General features: G+C 36.8%; 1 protein-coding gene across 4 annotated transcripts in view; it reads right to left on the bottom strand.

Moving 5' to 3' along the window:
• The window catches only part of jak2a (Janus kinase 2a), a 34388-nt gene extending 20408 nt beyond the window's left edge, over positions 1–13980 (bottom strand). For 2 of the 4 annotated variants that reach the window (XM_053479315.1, XM_053479317.1), the window contains exons 1-2: positions 13795–13980; positions 1454–1535 (exon numbers count right to left, since the gene is read on the bottom strand). The gene's annotated coding sequence lies outside the window, so the exon portion shown is untranslated. The remainder of the gene's footprint in view (positions 1–1453; positions 1536–13794) is intronic. The other 2 variants (XM_053479316.1, XM_053479314.1) reach the window with 1 other exon arrangement.
• Between the last annotated feature and the right edge of the window lie 1020 nt (positions 13981–15000).

The raw sequence follows: 15000 nt of genomic DNA, 5'->3' as shown, positions 1-15000 counted from the left end.
ATAAAATCCATCAGATGCGATGGAAAAAAAATGTACCTACTGGAAGTGTGTGAAAAAACAACACACACACACACACACACACAGCTTTTACCGCTGTGACCGACAAAAACACATTGTTCGTTATTAATATCTTCAACCGTTAATCATAAATTAATATTAACATCACTGACGACACTGCGCGATTGTACGGTAATTCAGACAACACGTGTGTGTGTGTGTGTGTGTGTGTGTGTGCGTGTGTGTGTGAGAGCCTTTAGCGTGTTGCTGGGGTGCTGTTTTGGGAACTGTTAAGGAAGTTCTTCACAAAGTTAAAGTCAGCGCCCTTTGTTAGAATTTCCCGTTGGCTCTCTTACAGCTTTTCTGCCTGCTCTTCTTTCCACACACACACACACACACACACACACACTGCTTCACTTATAATAATAATAACAATATTCACCTTTCCATCAATCATAACTGTGTTTATTGACGAGTCTTGCGGTGAATCAAACGCTCGTCCTGCGGTTAAACGCGTGAGCTGCCAGGAGTCGAGCGCAGCTGCTGCTTTAATTATGCAAATTAAACTTTTTACGATGTTTAGGTGTTCACATGTGTGTGTGTGTGTATGTGTGTGCGCGTACGTGTGTGAATACACGTGTGTGTGTAAACGTACGAACAAAAAACAGGAGAAAAGATTTTATTGTTCAGGGGTTTAAACAAGGTGTGTTAATTCCTGTATTCGCTTGCAGTTCACAAAGAGCACAGTTTTATTTCACGTATACTCAGCTCCTGGTTTTTAAATGATGACAGAGAGACCGGAGGCGTGTTTTTTTTTTCTAGAACTGTTTAAATACAACATGAGGAAAGAAACGCCTATTGTTAGTGTAATGATTAGTTTGTGTCAATCATAGCTACAGTCGGAGTCGGTGAACGTGTGGTTCAATCGTCTCTACATGTTTACTACGATTACACGACCTCACCAAACTCGCGTACAAACTTCAACACGTGAGTTCTTTTTCGAATACTCTAAAAGCTTTAATATGAATTAGCAGGAGCCCCGCCCCCTTCCCAGCATCTCACACACACCCACACACACCCACACACACACACACACACACCCACACCTGCGCGCTCTGTACTAGACTCGGGTAAAATCCTGACAGTGTTGAGGTTTATTGGCCGCGTCTGAGTCACGGTTTAAATTAAACACAAGGTTTTAAAAGCAAAATATTTAGTGTTTATTTTATCATCGCTTCACCGTTAAAGTTTAAACAGTAACCGATTAATTTCATAAAGATTCCAAAGACATGGAGTGGAACATCAAACACACACACACACACACACACACACACTCTTTAAGCTCCTGTCACTTTGCTTGGAGGTCACCGCTCCTATAGCGCTCAAGCATGCTCTGTTTAATGTGTAAACACACTCTATGTGTGTGTGTGTGTGTATGTGTGTGTGTGAGACGTACCTACTACGATACCCTCAAAACTTTAAACTGCATATTAAGGAAGTTTGGATTAACAAGCCGCAACCGACTTCAGCAAAGTTTCCTAGAAAAGATTAAAAAAAAAAAAAAAAGAACTTCTAACAAAGTTCCAACTTCTGCTTCATATACACAGGCAACATGACACACACACACACACACACACACACACACACACACACACACACACACACAAGGCCCCAAACTAGAGGGTGCATTTAATTATAACACACAATCATAATCATCTTCTCAGGTTGTGAGAACCGACTACGTCTGAATACATCATAAAAAAAGGTCAAATGGTGATGAAGATGAAAGAAAACGAGAAACTGTGTGTGTTGTGTGTGTGTGTGTGTGTGTGTGTGTGTGAAATCTCCTAATTGTTCTTCTTTCTGCATTAAAAGATTTCCAGAAATGTGTGTGGTGTGTGTGTGTGTGTGTGTTTGTGTGTAAAGGAAAATTTTTACGCAAGATCATCATCATTCGGATTCGCAGTAAAAATAAGACTAACATTTCAAAAATGTTTGGGGGGGCGTGGCCATGCAAATCACGCTCATCATCAGCAGGTCACAAGACCATGACACGTCCCTGTAATTTAATCCAAAACCCTGGAATCGCTGCCTCTCTCACACGCCCTTGTTTATATTAAAAGAATTTCCGGTAAAAAAAAAAAAAAAAAAAGAGAGATTAGACGAAAACAACGAGCGCTTCCTGGAACGTCTTTAAACCGAGGGAACGTGAGGGAACGGCGTTCTCTGTGCAAACGCGCAGTCAGAAAAAGATGAAAGGCATTCAAGTAGCTTTAGAAAGTAGCACGGAGCCACAGAAAGATCAAAGCGTGTGAAGTAACCGTCCAGTCGTGTGCCGTGACTCAGTGCGAAATCGCGAGTGTGTAACGACCTCACCGTTCCGCAGCAGCTTCAGTTTTTAGTCCTCGTGACACACCAGGAAACGGCGCAGACGCGTACATTACGTGAAGTTATCCCGGGTGTCCTCGATGTGTGTTTCTTTTATTTAAGTGTCTGCTGAGTTTTTGAGTTGATGACAAAAATGTTTGTAGAAAAAAGATCCTAATAATAAACTGACCGAGTTTCCACAAACGCAAAAAAAATAAATCACTAAGACAATAAACGGTAAAAGAAACCAGTAAAATTTTTAGCTAGACTTCACTCCAATGTAAATACGTTAGCTTAGGCAATACATTTTGTTTGTATAATTTTATGCAATTTTATAAGGCTCTGGTGTAAAAATCTGTGTATTAAATGTTTATTAAGTTTATTATGTGTAGTAAGTTAAATATGTTGTTTTTGTTAAATATTTCGCAAATTTGCGAAAAAAATGTAGGAACAAAAATCTTCCTATTCTCCTTTAACTGTTGATCAAAAAAGGCAAAATAACCGTCCTGTATGTTTTCGCTTTAATGAAAAATGAAATTCTACATAAAAGTACAAAATTGTGGGCGGGGTCAATTAAAAATCAATTAGCAAGGATTTTCCATAAATTAATGAAACTTTAATTAATTAAGTTTATTTAATTACAGTAAAACTTCCTATTACGAGTAACGCGGTTTGCGAGTGTCCTGCAAGACGAGCAAAGACTTTTAATACGTTTTTACTTAAAAAACGAGCATTGTCTTGGTTTACGAGCACCGAGTATCATGTTTCACGCATGTGCTTCTTGTTTTGATGCCAAGCGTCACATGATCATAACTAAGCCAACGTTTTTTCTCTCTCTTGCGCTGCGGAATTGTGGGTAGTCGTCTCCCCTGCTGCGTTTTGTTTTTTCCTAGAATTTTTACTTAATTTTAGGTAAAATTGTTATAATTTCCCTTAAAGGTCACTTTTTTTTTTTTAGATCTTGTAGTTAAACTAAGTGATCTATTTATCTCTTAGGACTCTATGATTCTTTAAAAAAAAAATAAGATTATTATTTAAACTGCGATATTAAACTTTTTAACAATTTATTTTAACAATTAATAATAATTTAAAAAAAATGCTTAAATAACTGGAGAATTCCACTTAATATATTAACTACAGTATGTGTATGTTACCTGCAATAAATTGCAGGTTTTTGGGATTAAATAATTGCACAGGTCCACACCGCGATTTAGATTTTTACGTTTTTTTTTTCTTCTATATTTATCGATCAATTTATCTGTTTGTTTGTTATTTTTGACTAAACTCCGATTTGAAGCAGCCGGTAATTATTTTACTAAATTTCTTACTCAACATCTTTAAAGTTGTAAATTCTTTTAACTTTAGAGGAAAAAAAACATCATAATTCAATAAAAGAATAACTGACTAGTCAATAACACTGTTAAATGTTGACAGCTAAATGATGAGATCTAGTGTATGAAAGTGTGTTTCCGGGTGTGATGATGATGTAAAAAAGCGTGATCTTTCATTTAACTATTCACTCCGCGCACCCCGAGCGTACGTGCGTCGGCTCTCACGGCCTTTAATAAGCGCGGTGCGGCGTTTCGGTTTCGGTTTTACTCTCCAGGGAGACTCTCGAGATCAGAACTCATCACAGCTGTCAAGACATAACAGCAAACACACACAAACACACACACAGATCTTTTAAATAATTGCCTCCTCCCCTCCCACCTCATAAGTACGTGATTATTCTTTAATTCATCACGTCCACTAAATGTACACATTAAATTTAATGGCTTACAAACACACAAAATCTATTTTAAAATGTTAATAAATAATACGCAATTAAAAAAAAGAAGGTTTTAGAAAGTATTCTCTGAGCTCACTGAGTGCGTGCGTGCGTGCGTGTGTGTGTGTGTGTGTGTGTTATGGTGATGTTGTTAGTGTTTACAGAACGATACACACTTTGTTGCGATTCAAAAACAATCTCTTATTCCTGATTAACCCTCCACTGTCTCTCTCTCTTTCTCTTTTTCGCGCACACACACACACACACACACACACAGACTGAAACTACACCCTCATATGAAAGGGACACGACTTGGCCGTGTGCAGAACAGGAAGTGAGAGGAACAGATTGTGTCCTCTGTGACGAGGATGAGAGAGGTGTTTCTGGGGAGCTTCTGAGAAATGAGAGACATGATGAGTTACGTACAGTCTGAGTCAACACCAAACTTACACACCAAACTCGTGCCCTAAGGCTCCGAGGAAAGGCTCCAGACCCCCCCAAAACTCTGTATACAGGATAAAGTGATACTTCACAAATTATTCATTTAAATTTTGTTTATATGAATAAACTTTACAATTTACTTACTATTTATTTACTCTCAGTAACATTAAAACAATATATTTACAAAATACATTTTTTTCTTTTAAGGATCGTTGCATTTTTTTATTTACTTTTACAATTTGTTTGCTTTCAAAGATTTATTTAAGACAATAATTTATTTACTGTCTGCAACTTTTCACCAATTTATTTACAAGTTTTTTTGCTGTCAGCAACTTTAAAAAGATTTATTAACCATAAATTTACTTCTATACACTTTAACAGTTTATTACTTTCAGAATTTTTTACCTTTTTTAAAATGTATTTAACAACTTTAATCAGATTTATTTATAATTAATTTGCTTTTAGAAACTTTACAAAACATTTTTTAATTTATTACTTTCAGCAACTTTACAATGATTTATTTGCATTTTATTTACATTAAGAATCATTTACTGTTTACTATTTATTTACTTTTAGCAACGTTATATCATTTTATTTAAAAGGGTTTCTTTTTTACTTTTGAGCAACTTTGCATTTTTTTACAGTTCACTTTTTACATTATATATTACAGTTGGTTTATTTCCAATTTATTCACTTTCAGCAACTTTACACTAATTTCTTAATTAAGTTTTTTTTACTTTTAGCTACTTTACTATTATTTTTACATTTTAGCAACTTATTTTACTTAACTTTAGACGTTTACTTACAACTGACTTATTTTCATCAACAATACAGGGATTTCTTTACAATTTCTTTACTTTTCATTGATATTCAAGATATTTCACCGCCTGCAGCTTTAATAACACCATCCATTCACCATGGCATGTCTCACCAACCATAAAAATCACCAATGAATTTATTTAATTATATAGCTGAGATCTTGTACTGACGACAGGAGAGTCGCTCCGCTCCGTAAGTCTTCTCCAGCACGTCACAAACACTCTCACTGGAGTTCAGGTCGGGTGTGAAAATGACTCCTCATGCTCATTAATGGCGCGTACCATCAGAGAGGAAACCCTCCATAGATGTGATCCTTTGGTGGTTCAGTACATTCAGGTGGTCAGCTGACTTCATTTTATTGCCCCATAACGTTACTGAGTCTAGACCTGAGTAACTGATCAATCCCAGATCATAACACTGTCTCCAGAGGCTTGTACAGTGGACACTATGCATGATGGGAGCATCGCTTCATGTCCTTCCCTTCTCACCCTGACACGCCCATCACTCTGGAATAGGCTCAGTCTGGACTCATCAGGTCACATGACCTTTCTCCATCACTCCAAAGTCCAGTCTTTATGATCCCTAACAAACTGAAGCTGATGAGTCTCATTACCAAGTAGTTTTCTTATAGACACAACTGTTTAGTCCCAATCCTGTGAGTTCCCATCACGTGTGTGTGTGTGTGTGTGTGTGTGTGTGTGTGTGTGTCAGTGATCTCCCATCACACTCATTAGAGATGTTTTTCGTTGAGATTGAGGGTTCAGGTCCGTTCTTCCAGGGTGTAATAATTAATTAGTCCTTAGTTGTTGTCTTTGCTTGATGACTTTTCAGGAACACAGCATATAAGAGCTTCTCCATGACCCTGTGCGTGTGTGAGAAACGAGAAGCTCCTCACTGCATCAGTTAGTAATTTGCTTTAGTGCTGCTTTATTAATTATCCAATCACTGGCTCTTCGTTGATTTTAAATCCAAGCGGTGACATTTGTTTTATGGCCAGGTGGTGTATAATATCGGGTTTATATATAATGACTTACTTTCATCACCCTGAGAGGCAGAGGAAGCGAGAGAACAAAAGAGAAAAGAGAGAGACTAAAGGAGAGAGAGAGAAAGAGAAAGAAAGAGAAAGAGAGGGGCAAACAATATCAGAGACTCAGAAGGAAACAGAAAGATTAAGAGAAAAATGAAAGACAAAAAGCACACACTCCCACACACACCCTGAAAATCAGGAAGTTTCACTAGAAATTTAGTAACGAGTGGTAACGAGCCTTAAAAACATCAACTGGACTTACAATTTACAATTTATAACAATAATAGTAATAATAATAATAACAATAATAGGTAACAGTAGTACAGTGTGTGTTGATGTAGGCGGGGTTTTCCCTACAGTTGGAGAATCAAAGAGAAAAAAGTTGGCAAAAATCCCCACGTCCTCTCTCTCTCACATACACACACACACGTCTGTTGGTCACCTTGCGGCATTTGCGGTGTGTTCAGACACGAGGAGACAGGAAGTGAAAGAACTAGGTGTGTGTGTGTGTGTGTGTGTGTGTGTGTGTGTGTGTGTGTGTGTGTGTGTGTGTGTGTAGGTTAAAAATGGAAAACCTTCGTATGTAAAGCCTGCAAGATGTAAACAAAAGTAATATGTAATAAATTGTTATATCGCTGCAAGTTGCATTTGCAATAAAGCATCTCATTGAGGTGACGATGTTAATAATTATCTCTGTGATTAATCTGTAATTTAAACAAAATTAACCGCACAGCCAAGCATAACCGCGCCATTCGAACCTGGCAGACGCTGATGTTTTTCCTCAGGCATCACACTGCAGAGTGTTTTATTCCTCTTCCACCAAGGCCGTGCGCTAAGTAGGAACTGTTACCTAAGAGCGGCATGTCGTACGTTTTATACGTTTATAGTTACATTTAATTAGGGCTGAAACAATTTCTCAAGTAACTCGAGTAATTCGATTACAAAAGATGTTCGAGGAAAAATCTTCTGCTTACGTCACCCACCAAGCGGAAGGAGGTGCAAACACACACAGACGTGTATTGATTATGTTACGCCTGAGCTGTAGATTTTGAAACTTTTAGTTCTGAAAGTTAAGTTGCACAACCTTAGTGTTTTTGTAAAATTATTTATTTTAATGTTTGCCTTAGTTTTTTTTGATACTTTGAAATCCCTTTTTTTAGTTTTTGCATCTGAGAAAAGGCTTTAAAATAGGAATCTATGACACTTTAATGCACTTAATTCTTCTAAGTCAACTTTAAGCTACTCCTTGTATTGTGAATAATGACAATGTTTATTTTTGATAAAATACTGGATGCATTTAAAAAAATAAAAGTAGATTTTTCTAAAAAAGAAAGCCAATTAATCTTTGCTTCTCTTATATATTTTACATTGCTGTTTAATTAAGCAAAACTTAATTTTATTCTATTACTCCATTAATCAATTAGATTTTTGGCAGGTCACACTTTAGATTTAATAATATTATTTGGATTAAGTATAAGAAATTTATTCACAATTCCACTATCTGAAGTTATCTCAGATCACTATCTTGTCTCAATTCAAGTGTGTCACAGTAATAATGTACACACAGCGCCGCGCTACCGTATGAAACGTACATTCACATCAACTACCAAACAGAGTTTTATCAGTAATCTCCCAGAGTTCCCAACTTCGATTAGATCACCGTCTGACCCCACAGAACTCGATCAGGCGACTGAATATTTAGAGTCGACATTTCGCTATACCTTAGATAATGTAGCTCCAGTTAAAAGAAAAATTATTAGAGATAAGAAACTTGCTCCCTGGTATAACGATCACACGCGCACTTTAAAACAGACCGCTCGGAAATTAGAACGTAAATGGCGTCAAACTAAATTACTAGTATTTCAAATAGCATGGAAGGAGAGCATCCTGAACTATAGAAAAGCTCTTAGTGTAGCTAGATCAACATATCTCTCCACTCTTATAGAAAATAACAAAAATAATCCTAGATTCTTATTTAATGCTGTAGCCAAATTAACCAGAAATAAGACCACTGCAGAAATCTCCACAACAACATCATGCAATAGTGAGGACTTCATGAACTTTTTTAATAATAAAATTGTAAATATTAGGCATAAAATTGAGGTTTTGAAACCGAACAATGTAATTGATGCAGATGTTAATCTAGCCATGTCAGATCAGAACCTAGAATACTTTACTCCCCTTGAAGAGAATGAACTAATTTCACTCATCTCTTCTGCAAATTCATCAACCTGTATATTAGATCCTGTACCGACACATTTTCTTAAACAGACAGTACCAGCAATAACAGAACCCCTGTTGAGAATAATTAATTCTTCACTCAGCATTGGATATGTTCCAAAATCTTTTAAATTAGCAGTTATCAAACCAATAATTAAGAAACCTGACCTCGACCCCTGTCAGCTGTCCAGTTACAGACCAATATCAAACCTCCCCTTTATCTCTAAGATTCTGGAAAAGATAGTAGCGGAGCAGCTATGCTCATATATACATAGAAATGGCATACATGAACTGTATCAGTCAGGATTTAGGCCTCATCACAGTACAGAGACAGCGCTCGTTAAAGTAGTAAATGACATTCTATTGGCCTCTGATCAGGGTTGTGTAACTATGCTTGTATTACTTGACCTCAGTGCAGCTTTTGACACCGTTGATCACGCTATTCTTCTTCACAGATTAGAAAATGTAGTAGGAATTAAGGGTACAGCCCTCTCCTGGCTCAGATCCTATCTGACCCATCGTTATCAGTATGTAGACTTAAATGGTGATTATTCTGCATGTTCTCTAGTGGAGTTTGGCGTTTCGCAGGGTTCAGTTTTAGGTCCACTGCTTTTTTCCCTTTACATGCTTCCTCTGGGCAACATAATCCGTAAGCATGGTATTAGTTTTCATTGTTATGCTGACGATACACAGTTATATGTCTCAGCAAAACCTGATGAGAAAAAACAGCTTACTAAAATTGAGCAATGTGTGCAGGACATAAGAAATTGGATGCTAATTAACTTCCTTCTGCTAAATCCGGATAAGACAGAAGTTCTAGTCATAGGACCGCATACAGCTAGGAGTAAAATTTTAGATCACACCGTAACTTTAGATGGCCTTTCTGTTCCATCAAATGCAACAGTGAAAGACCTTGGTGTGATTATTGATTCCAGCCTTTCATTTGAAGCACATGTAGATAATATTACCAGGATAGCATTCTTTCACCTCAGAAATATTGCCAGAATAAGAAATTTATTGTCGCTAAACGATGCAGAAAAACTAGTTCATGCTTTTATCACCTCTAGGTTGGACTATTGTAACGCCTTACTGTCTGGTTGTTCAACTAGGTGCTTAAACAAGCTTCAGTTAGTCCAGAATGCAGCAGCGAGAGTCCTCACTAGAACCAGAAGATATGAGCACATCACCCCTATCTTATCTTCACTCCATTGGCTCCCTGTGAAATTTCGCATTGATTTTAAAATACTACTCTTGACATATAAAGCATTGTCTCAATGGTCAATGGTCTCGCGCCACAGTACCTGAGCGAACTGCTAGTGTCTTACGATCCGCCACGCCTACTTCGATCAAAGGATGCAGGCTGCTTGTCAGTACCGCGTATTATGAAAAATACAGCTGGGGGCGGAGCTTTTTCTTACAAAGCCCCAAAATTATGGAATAGTCTTCCAAATAGTGTTCGGGACTCAGACACAGTCTCAGTGTTTAAGTCCAGGCTAAAAACCTATTTATTTAGCCAAGCATTTTTATAAATAGATTATCCTTAGGTAAAGGAGCAGATCTGGGGGACTCATGGACGTAGAGTATTATGGTGAACTGGTATGTTTGGATGCTGTCTTCCTCACTCTCATTGATCACTCAGGTTTGCTGACGGTGAGGTGATTGTTTGCTTTACATCTCAGTTCCCCCTCATGTTTGTGTTTCCTTCTGGCTCCTCCCTTTTAGTTATGATGTCATAGTTAGTCCTGCCGGAGTCTCTGCTTGCACTCTACAGTTAATATACATTCACATTATACATTGTGTGACTGTGACCAGACCTAACTGCCATCTCTCTTCTTCTTCTCTTTCCCCCCCTCTTTCTCTTTCCTCTCTCCTCCTGTCTCCCCCTTTCACTCTTTCTCTCTCTCTCTGTCGAGCTACACATGTCGTTCCTGAGCTGCCAGTGATCCAGACTCCCTCTGCCCTCCGGACCTGTCTGACCCATCCTGGTGCCGCGCTTCTGGCTGAAGATCTCGTCACATGGATGCCCCGTGTGTCTCTCTGGGACGCGTCTGGTGTCTGGGGATGATTCTCTCTACCTAGAAAATGGTTCTGGCCTTGACTGGTGTTGGCAACTGTTTGTCTGGGGACTTGACAGTTCGATAGTTCAGGACTGGAACTTCTTACAAGTCTACCTGGGTCTTCAATAACTACCTGGACTCCATATTAACATCAATTAACATCAGCTATTATAGCTGAACTGCCTGCCTCCTAACACACAGTATGAGTGCAGATCAATCCCTGCTATCTGTTATCACCCAGATGAGGATGGGTTCCCTGTTGAGTCTGGTTCCTCTCAAGGTTTCTTCCTATTACCATCTCAGGGAGTTTTTCCTTGCCACTGTCGCCCTCGGCTTGCTCACCAGGGACAAACTGACCATTTTGATTCATACAAATTCACATTTCATACAAACTTAAATAATTCTTTTGTCTGTGTAAAGCTGCTTTGCGGCAATGAAAAATTGCTAAAAGCGCTATACAAATAAAATTGAATTGAATTGAATTTTTGGTAGAACACTCGATTACTAAAATATTCAATAGCTACAGCCCTACATTTAATGATGTAAAGAACACAGGACACAACGTCTGTCAGTATTTAATCATCATTTAATCTTAATTAAATTTTACTAAATTGTTTTAAAACATAGTTTTCTTAGTTCATGCTGGAGTAAAAAAAGCAAAAAGCAACAACCTCAGGATGCGTGAACGAGCAAACAGACTGGAGATGTTATTTCACGAGTTATAAACACAACGCAAACCGTCAATGACTGACACACACACACACACACACACACACACACACTTCTGGAATTATCTGAGTGTGTACAGAGAGAGGGGGCTGTCTGAATTGGGCTTATCTCCCACACACACACACACACATACACACACACATACACACACACATACACACACACATACACACACACATACACACACACACACATACACACACACACACACACACACACACACACACACACACACACACACACACATACACACACACACACACACACACATACACACACATACACACACACACACACACACACACACACACACACACACACACACATACACACACACATACACACACATACACACACACATACACACACACACACACACACACATACACACACACACATACACACACACACATACACACACACACACACACACACACACACACGCTAAAATGGATCCAAACACTTACTTAAACACGTTAAAGCTAGGTTCATGTAAGTAGCTTTATAATTTTGTTAGATATTCACGATAACTGGACGATACAAACAGTTTGACCTCAAAATGAGATAAATCCACTGCAGTTTTGAGAAGCCTATAGTCTGGTAATTTGTGCATGTTTTTACCTTGAGTCACAAGACTGTTAAAAAGCAGAAATACCACGTTAAAACTGGTTGGTTTGCATCTGTGAATTTTGTATGATTTTGCAAAACACTTCAATTTCATCTCCTACAATTTTGTGCCACTGAATAAATCAGCCTGTATTCAACTTCATTTAAGTACGCTTTTTTTTTTTTTGCATGAATAATATTTTGGATAAGTTAAAATATAAAACGGAGCAAACTAATGATGTGAATGTGATTTTGTACAAGAAAAACACTTGCAAAACCTGTTTAATTATAAAGATTGTTAAAGGGAAACATTATAAAAAACATTAAAACAAAAACAGCATCATCAGCCCCTCCCACTTCACTGGGTGAAGTACAATAGAACTTGATGACAGCTGGGGAACGGAGTGTAAAACTCCCTTTACTCTGCTTCAACATTCTCTAAAAACCCATTTAACTCATTTAGGTCACTCTTGGTAGCTGATGTAGAAATTTCCCCACTGTGGGACGAATAAAGGTATTTTTTGTCCAGTTGCCAGTTTCACTTCACTGATCACATGACAGAAAGAATCAATGTGATTGGCTCTTTTTGGATGTGTGTCTTTTTGCTGTGTGTCACACTGTGTTGTGTTTCGCCAAAAACCTGTTTCTAAATAAAGCATATGTACCTTTTCTTTCTTTTTAAAAAAGCCCACTTTGCATAAATTTTGATGATAAAAGTTTGTAATTGTTATTTCTTAAAAACATTTCTGTTCTCAATATTAATTATTTTATAAATCTAACTAATAGCATTAAAATATAAAAAGATAAACATTTTGTACAACCTGCCCTCTTCACATACATCAGCTCATAAACACCCGTTTACGTAGGCAATCACTACGAAGTCGAAGTCTTTCGCTATCACAATTTGTGTTTTAACGTAACAAAAAGTAATTTAAATAATCCTGTATTTGTTTAGTTTCTTTTATTCTGATGGTAAAAACTAAACTTGAGAAATGTACGGCCTGTTTTGAATGATTTGACATTGTAATGTGTTTGTTCGAGTTGTTTTCGAGTCGTTCTTTCTCAGAATAAACACTAAGTTACACATGCGCTATTACATATACAATAAACAAACACGATTTAATTAAGTAGTGGAAGAACCCTTGGGGACCAAATCAAATTAAAACGGTGCACTGATGTTTAAATGACAAAATCTGAAATTTTCATGTAATCTAATATTATTATATAAACTTTATTTCAGTGTTAATTAAGTTAATTTGGTACTTTTTGAGTTCTTTAATTTGATACAATAATGTGTTATAAGCAGAAATAATGAAATACTATAATAATTCAATTTGAGTTTTATTTAATATTGGTGTTTGGCTCAGTAATAAACTTATAATTTGTAATCACTTTATAAAACTAAACTAAACTGAATGTAACCTGGCATTTGAGAACCTTGACTCGGGTTAAATACTAAATGCCGCATGACGGTTGATGTAGTCCACTAGATGGAGTGTGGATGTCGCTGTTTTCACTGCCTACGTAGTGCACCTACACAGCACGGAGGCGACAGATCAGTATTCGGCCCACTTTACCTTCAGTTCCTAATCTGGCATGTTAACTACTAGATCATTTCAAAAATAATAATTTTCGTAAACAAACAAACAAACAAACAAAAAATTAATGTTCGGTGTTAAACATTTAAGCTAAATTGCTAACTCTGTTTATTTACTAACCCTAACCAAGTTAACGCACTTGTCGAGGAACTTCGCTGTACTTACAGTCCGCTCTTCGGATAAACTTCTTCTTTCTGTAGAAAACTCCTCAAACCCTTGAATGATGTCCGCGCGTTTCTCTTTAATCCATCACTAATGTCGAATTTCTGAAGTCACACCATCGCTGATGAACAGTTAACTCTTAGCGCGCTAGCTCACGCTAGTCAGTGCCTCAACACCACCTCTAACGCGTTATTTATTTCCCATCCGTACCGAGCTGCGGGATCCTCGCGCTGCAATTGGCTGCGGTCACATGACTGACAGCTCAACTGTCCAATCGCTGAAGTGATTGTGCGAGCCACTCCAGGCACAAGGGGCGGGGTTTATGGATATTTATAGGCAATAGAAAATAATAAAAGGTCACAGTTTTCAATTGCTCTTCAGTTATGTTACATTATATTATACTCTATTATATTATATCATATTATAATAAATAATTTATTTCAGTAAAAAAAAGGCAAAGAAGTATAATACACTTTTCCCTTTATTCCACCTGTAATGCAGTTTATGGTGTAGTCTTTGAATTAGATTTACAGAAATACTTTCCATACAAAACTAAACAAACCTAACAATCTGTTTGTTTTTCCCTTTTTAAACCATTTCTAACAGGTTACTGAATATAGGTAAATAGCCCCATCTACAGTACATCTACTGTATGTAACAGTGAGTGAGTAAACAATAATTTATGACTTTATTTATGACCATGACCATAAAAAAAGATTATCGATAAGAAATAAATTATATAATAAAATAAGAAATACAAAATATAAAAAAACATTAGCTATAGAAAATAAAGCTATAAATAAGAACAAAATATAAAATAAAAATGTAGCTGTACAAATATAGAACATTTATCTGTACATGTGGTGTTTTTCATGCAGCAAAACACAGAATCTTGCTTTTCCTTTCTTTCTTTTTTTCTTTTAAATAATACGCTGCTTTTTTTCTGGCCGAGGAATTTTTTTTTTTTTGTAAGATTCACATTTTTGCTGGAATACTAATGTGTGGGAATCAGAAATGTTCTTTTGTACTTAATAATGATGCCATAAAATAAACATGTATAATAAAGCCTGTACAAAAAAAACAGGGTGCCTAAGTGGTTTACACATTAATATTTGACATAATATACAATATGTTAAAAAGTTGTTTTTAAAGTGTAATATATATAAATATATAATATAGCAATATATACTTTATAAATATATAGTAACC

Source organism: Clarias gariepinus, chromosome 19 (genome assembly GCF_024256425.1).
Source record: "Clarias gariepinus isolate MV-2021 ecotype Netherlands chromosome 19, CGAR_prim_01v2, whole genome shotgun sequence".
Taxonomy (NCBI): Eukaryota; Metazoa; Chordata; class Actinopteri; order Siluriformes; family Clariidae; genus Clarias; species Clarias gariepinus.
The sequence above is the reverse complement of the archived record's forward strand: the minus strand, read 5'-3'. Positions and strand labels throughout refer to the sequence as shown.